This window comes from Meles meles, chromosome 5 (assembly GCF_922984935.1).
Source record: "Meles meles chromosome 5, mMelMel3.1 paternal haplotype, whole genome shotgun sequence".
NCBI classification, from domain to species: Eukaryota; Metazoa; Chordata; class Mammalia; order Carnivora; family Mustelidae; genus Meles; species Meles meles.
Genome location: NC_060070.1, coordinates 117,359,132 through 117,366,572, shown reverse-complemented (window position 1 = coordinate 117,366,572; position 7,441 = coordinate 117,359,132).

Here is a 7,441-nt window from a genome sequence, read left to right as displayed (position 1 = left end):
CCTCTGAACGGACTGACACTGAGTTTTGTTTTCAAAAATATCCTTTACAGGGAGTGCCTGGGTGGCTCAGTCTTTAAGCATCTGCCTTCAGCTCCAGTCATCATCCCAGGGTCCTGGGATCGAGCCCCACATTGGGATCCCTGCTCAGCGGAAAGCCTGCTTCTCCCTCTCCCGCTCCCCCTGCTTGTATTCCCTCTCTCGCTGTCTCTGTCTCTGTCAAATAAATAAATAAAATCTTTAAAAAAAGAAAAAATATCCTTTATAGGCCACTTGGAGCTTTTTAGGAGAAAGCTGTCTTCAAAAGTTCTTTTATCCTTGTTTTTTTCATATTTGTGTCTATCAACCTTCTAACCCTCTGGGGTTCCCATTTCTAACCCTTGGGCTTGATAGAGTCTGGCCTCCTTTGTTCTAAGGCTGAGGCCTCTCTAGCATGATAGTTAACCCCATCAGCCCCTTCCCACTGTTGATAGGTTCAGATGCTGAGCCTTAACTAACAGCTAAGCCAGGCAAATTTTAGCTCCCTGCAGTTAAGGAGTTACATAGATGATCCGCAGGAAGACAGCATGGGGGATCCGGGGTAAGACGAACACATGTTCTAATCCTTGTGCTTAAAGAAGTTACCCTCTACTGAGCTCAGGTTTCCTTAGCTATAAAATGAGAAAATTAATACCAAGACCTACAAATGCCTTGATAATTAAATAATATGTGTTACTGTGGTGTCTGACACATAACAGGTACTGAATATTAATTTCTTCTATTTCTTATCACACTGGACCAAAGTGAAAGTGGGTGTGTTTTTACCACAAGTTCAAGCTTGCAGGCACTGTTGGCAGAGGTACTTTAAAAAATGAATAACCTTGGGGTACCTGGCTGGCTCAGTTAGTAGAGCATCTGACTCTTGATCTCAGGGTCGTGAGTTCAAGCCCCACGTTGGACATAGAGCTTACTTAAAAATAAAATAAAATCTAATTTTATTTAATTTTATCTAAAAAGAAATTAATAACCTTAGTTTCTGGTTTACTCTGATCATCTCTTCTCTTTCAGTTCAAAGTGCTCCCCACAGCCCCAACTTGTAGTCTCCATGAAAGATATTTTTTTCCTTATCAATTCACTGGTGTCCTTCTCCATTAAAAGTGTTATATGGGCTCTGCCTCTCTTGACCTCACTGTAGCTAAGCTGACATCTTGGCTACGTGAAAGGCAATATGTGACAATAATGCAAGAGACTATTGGGGGTTTTTGTTTCAAATAAGCACACATTAATGGAAAAGGAAAGATAAAATTTCACAGATTAAAAACCTTTTCTCCAGTTTCTCAATCCCTCAAAATACTTTCAGAACTTTTCCGAATTCTTATTCTTATTCTTATTCTTAAGTATTCTTATCTTAAGAGCCTAGTCTTAAATCTTTCTCCTTCGTACAATCTCATTATTTTATAGCCACATCTTGTAAGTTAAACTGAGACCTGGTTTAGGTGCTTTGTTTTATGTGTAAGGATGGCTCTACACAGCTCATTAATTATGTATCTTACTGTGGGCTTTTATTTGGGGTTGGGGAAGTAAATCAATCACATTCCACAGAGGAGTGGTTTTTTGCTTTTTGGGGTTTTTTTGTCTTTGGATTTCTACTCTTTGCTATTTGTTTGTCGTTTGTTTGCATGAAAAGGGGACTACTGGTGGAATTAGAATCATCTCACCAACATGAAGTAACCAGTTGTTTTGGAACTTTTTAAAATAGGAAGGATTGAAATTTAATATTCTGATATATTAGCATTACAACTGATTTTCTGATGGCAATTTTTACTCCTGAGGAATTCAATTAAAAAGATAATCTACGGGGCACCTGGGTGGCTCAGTAGGCTAAGCCTCTGCCTTCAGCTCAGGTCGTGATCCCAGGGTTCTGGGATCGAGCCCCACATCCGGCTTTCTGCTCAGTGGGGAGCCTGCTTCCCCCTCTCTCTCAGCCTGCCTCTCTGCCTACTTGTAATCTCTGTCTGTCAAATGAATAAATAAAATCTTTAAAAAAAAAAGATAATCTACACATAACTGCTATTTTCCCTCCTTAAGTTTCTGGAAGAGAAAAACTAGTGTAAGTGTTCCCTATTAATAGAGAACATAAAAAAATGAAAATTCAGCTATCCCTCAACAAAAGAATTAATCATGGTTTCTCTAAAAATAGCAAACTCTCATGTGTCATCTTAAATATGGCTGACTTTGTATAAAACTTTAGAAACACATCCATTGGAAAAATAAGGTATTGCTGTGTTAATTAGTAGGTTATGATGCCCTAGCACTTTCTACTGTGAAGATTCCATTGATCTCAGATTTTCTTTTCTGTTACGAAACAAGTTATTTTCTAAGCTAGCATATCTTTCCTTAGAAAATACTAATGTATGTGTGGACAGAATTCTAACCAAAAGGGTGACCAGGAAGGGCTGACTCAACAGAGCTGTGGCTAGACATCTTAGTTAGAAGAACAGATTTGAACCTTAATCTTCTAATCCGCCTGAGTCATTCAGTTTTAAGTTGCTTTGCATGCACTTTTAGCTCATTTCTGAAGGTCATTCTGTTTCTTGTACTTCTTGTGTGTTTAGCCAGCTGATTTACTATCTGCTTCCCTGGTATTCCATGACATTTGCAAAATATGGTCTAATTTCCCTGAAGTTAAAGAGACAAAACTATGACATATCTTCTTTGCACGTTTATAAGTTGTATCTGTTGGTCTTTTCCAGGCTTTTCACAGAGGCACATTACTTATATCTTCTTTTTTTTAAACTAGGCTGCTTTTTCAGCTCCCTTATAGCAAGTAAATGAAAGATTGAGAAAGAAAATGTCATATAACGTGTAATCAGCAGTTGACAACTTCACACATCATATACTTATCATTGAAATGACTTCTACAGCTAAGTGAAAGTGTATTTGAAAGGTTTTTTTTTTAAAGATTTTATTTATTTATTTGACAGACAGAGATCACAGGTAGGCAGAGAGGCAGCCAGAGAGAGAGGAAGGGAAGCAGGTTCCCCGCTGAGCAGAGAGCCAGATGCGGGGAGCCCCAGGAGCCTGGGATCGTGACCTGAGCCGAAAGCAGAGGCTTTAACTCACTGAGCCACCCAGGTGCCCCGTATTTGAAAGTTTTAAGATGCAAAGTTAACATACAAGGTGAAGAAAATTAAGGAAACTATCGAGATACAATATCCTAGGATTTGAATACCTGAAAAGGGAATAAATCGGAATGGTAATAGTGGCTTTCACTGATCTTGAACAAATCACTTCGTTCAATTGCCATCCACTAGTTCCCCTCTTTACAAGTGGTATAATAACACCCACGTCCCTGTGGAGATGTTCCAAGAATTACCCAATTGTTAGGTTATAAAGCACTGAGGAAATTTTAACTCTGCTGTGAAAACAATTGAGTGCACGCTAGCATATAAACGTGACAGAAAGCTGCATATTTACCTATTTTATTTTGTTTATATCTTGATCACTATCCAGGGATACTGACAGTACAGCTGCCTAAAGTTAACAGGATATGGGAAAGTAGGTCCAGACTATCCATTTTTTTAAATTCCTTCCTAAAAATACTATTCCTCTTCCTCCGGAATATATTTATCATATACCACTTGCTCTCTAGAAAATATAAATAAAAGCTATGTCCTTTAACTTTCATAATTGTTAGAGAAATATTTATAGTTCTCTTGGATGGTAATTAAGAAATATTTCCTGAATAAATGAAACAAGATGGGATTGGGAGGGAGACAAACCATAAGTGACTCTTAATCTCACAAAACAAACTGGGGGTTGCTGCAGGGAGGTGGGATTGGGGGAGGGGGAGCGGGCTATGGACATTGGGGAGGGGAAGCGAACCATAAGAGACTATGGACTCTGAAAAACAACCTGAGGGTTTTGAAGGGTCAGGGGTGGGAGGTTGGGGCAACCTGAGGGTTTTGAAGGGTCAGGGGTGGGAGGTTGGGGGAACAGGTGGTGGGTAATGGAGAGGGCACGTTTTGCATGGAGCACTGGGTGTTGTGCAAAAAGAATGAATACTGTTATGCTGAAAAAATAAATAAAATGAGAAAAAAAAAAAAAAGAAATATTTCCTTCAAGGTACATTTTAGTTATAAACTCCTTGAAGGCAGAAACCATGTTTATACACCTTGTATACCCCCTTAGCAACCAGAACAGGGTCTCTCACATAATATGAAGCTCCATAAGTGTTTTTTTCATAAATATTTCTTAGGCTATTTTCTCTGGTAAGGACTGGGAACGAAATGTAAGTAAGTCAAGGTTCTTGTTTTCATGGAATGACACACACTATTAGACTGTCTTAGATAACTCTAGTACAGTTTGCTATAATACAAAATGGAAAAGGGAGAGATTGTCAAGAGATCTTTAAAGAAAAGATGAAATTTTAGTCTATGGACAAATAAGAACTCATTATACACAAAAGAAGCTAACAGGTAGAGGGAACAACACAAGGAAAACATTGTATGTATAAGGCTCAGTGAGTAGTCCCATGTGTAAAGCACAGAGCAGATGGCAGGAAGTGGTTGAAAATGAGACTGGCAACAGGCCAGTTTGTAAGGATCTCATGTTCTATACCAAAAAAATTTAGATTTTATCCTAGAGACAAATGGTCTCCAAAGTGACCCCACTCACCCAGGAGCATTAGCAAAATTTTTCTATGAAAAATCAGAACATCTATTTATATGTACCTTTTCTCATCCTTTTACATTTTGAGTGTTTGATGGGTGCAGTGTGTGTGTGTGCATGTGTCTGTGTGTCTGTGTGTGATTTAAAAAAAAAATACAGGGGCTCCTAGGTGGCTCAGTTGGTTAAGCATCTGATTTTGGCTCAGGTCATAATCTCAGCGTTCTGGGATTGAACCCTGCAATGGGCTCCCTGCTCAGCAGTGGGTCTGCTTCTCCCTCTTCCTCTGCCCTCCCCCAGCTCATCCTCTCTCAAATAAATAAATAAAATCTTTTTAAAAAAAGAAAAAGAAAATGAAAAATACACATGTTGGGTGCATATTCACAATTTTTATTGATGGAGTACACAATCAAAAAATGTGAAGACCTAGGCAATCAGCTGCCATTGAAGGTTTGTTTTTTTTTTAAGGTAATAGTATCAGATCTGCATTTTAGGGAGTCAACATTGAGTTATATATAGATGATACAGGGAAAAGGAGAAATTTTTTCAGCTTTATTGAGATACTGACTTATATTAAGGTTAAGGTGTTCAATTTTTGATGATCTGATACATGTATTTAGTACAGATAGTTAATAGTTCCACCCCCTTACATAACTACCTTTGTGTGTGTGTGTATGTGTGTGTAGTGATAACATTTAAGATCTACTATTAAGAATTTTTAATTATATAACACACTGTTGTTACTTAGAGTTACCATACTATACACTAGATCCCCAGAACTTATTCATCCTATAACTGGGAGTTTGTACCCTTTGACATCTCCTCTATTTTCCTTACTGCCCCAGCCCCTAGCAACTACCATTCTATTTCTAGGAGTTCAGATTTTTTTAGATCCTGAACATATGTGATATAGTATTTGTCTTTCTCTGCTTAACTTACTTCATTTAGTATAATGCCCTCAAGGTCCATCCATGCTGTAAGAAAAGGCAAACTTCCCTTCTTTTATGGCTAAATAATATTCCATATTCTTCCATATTCATATTCCCTATTCATTTCCATATCCCATTATATATAAATATATATATATATGTGATAGATGGATATCTCTCACATTTTCTTTATCCAGTCATCTGTTGATAAACCCTTGGATTGTTTCTAGATCTTGGTTATTGTGAATAATGCTGCAAAACAAAACAAAAAGCTGCAATGAACATGGGGATGTAGATATCTCTTTGAGATAGTGTTTTCACTTTCTTGAGATATATACCTAGAAGTGAGATTTCTGGATCATATGGTAGCTTTGTTTTTAATTTTTTAAGGAATCTCCATACTGTTTTCCACAAACTGGCTGTACTAGTTTGCATTCCCACCACCAACGGTGCCTGAGGGTTCCTTTTATCTCCAATCCTCACCAACACTATCTCTTGTCTTCTTGGTGATAGCCATTCTGATCGATATGAGGTGGTATCTTATTGTGGTTTTGATTTACATTTCTTCAATGATCAGTGATGTTGGGCATCTTTTCATATACCTGTTGGCAATTTACATGTCTTTTCTGGTAAAATGTCTACTCAAGTCCTTTTTCCATTTTTTAATCCTGGGTGGCGCAGTCAGTTGAGAATCTGACTCTATATCCGACTCTTGATTTCGGCTCCAGTGGTGATCTCAGAGTCCTGGGATCGGGCCCTGCACTGGGTGTGGAGCCTGCTTGGGATTCTCTCTCTGCCTCTGCCCCTCCCTGCTGCACTCATGTGCTCTTGCTCATTCCCTCTCAAATAAATAAATAAATCTTTTATTAAAAAATCCTCTTTGTAATATTACAAAACAAAACAAAAGTACTTTCTCTGGGTGTAGAATCAATGACAATGCAGTAGCAAGAAATATATCCAGCACCATCCTGGTTTCTAACATCATGCATTCTGGAGAAATGGCAGGAGCAGAGGCTATAGAACATCTTATTATACCAGAAAGTAAGGTAGAGCTCAAAAAAACACAACAAGGGAGGCATGTAAAAGGGACACAGGAACTAACTGAAAGATTTTCCAATCACCGACTGGAACAATTTGAGCAACAAAATAAATAACATAGTGTCGGATTATAACCCAAGTACAAAATAACCATGGACCCATAATAGTATAAACAAATACTTGAATGAATCAGTAAATAATGGAGAATAGAAAAACCTCCCATACAAAGGATTCTGCCCCTCAAAGACCTGGGAGAGAAACCCCCCTACCCCTTAAGTGTAAGCTGCACTACTGACTTCCTTCCAAAGAGAAAAGTATAGAAAAAGAGGGGAGAAAAAGGAGTGAGTTTATAGGGTGAAAAACCTGACAAATATCATCTCAGGTATGTGGTGAAGCTTAACATCACCAGTGATAATCATTAATGATAAGTTATATCGACAGCACATTCCCTTGAAATTATATGAGCATGGCACTTTGCCTCTGCAGTCTTTCTCCCCAAAAAACCATGACCCCAATTCAATGATAATAAAAACATCAGACAAACCCAAATTGAGAGACCTTCTACAAAACCTACCAGTACTCTACAAAATTGCCAAGGTCAGCAAAAACAAGGAAAGTCTGAGAAACTGTCAGTCTACTGGAGCCTAAGAAGACACAAAGACTATATGTACTATGTCATCCTGAATGGGATCTTAGGACACAAAAAGAACATTAGGCAAAAACTAAAGGAATCTAAATAAAGTATGAACTTCAGTTAATAATAACCTATCAATACTAGCTAATCAGTTGTAACCAATGTATCATACTATTGTAAGATCTTAACAGGTTAA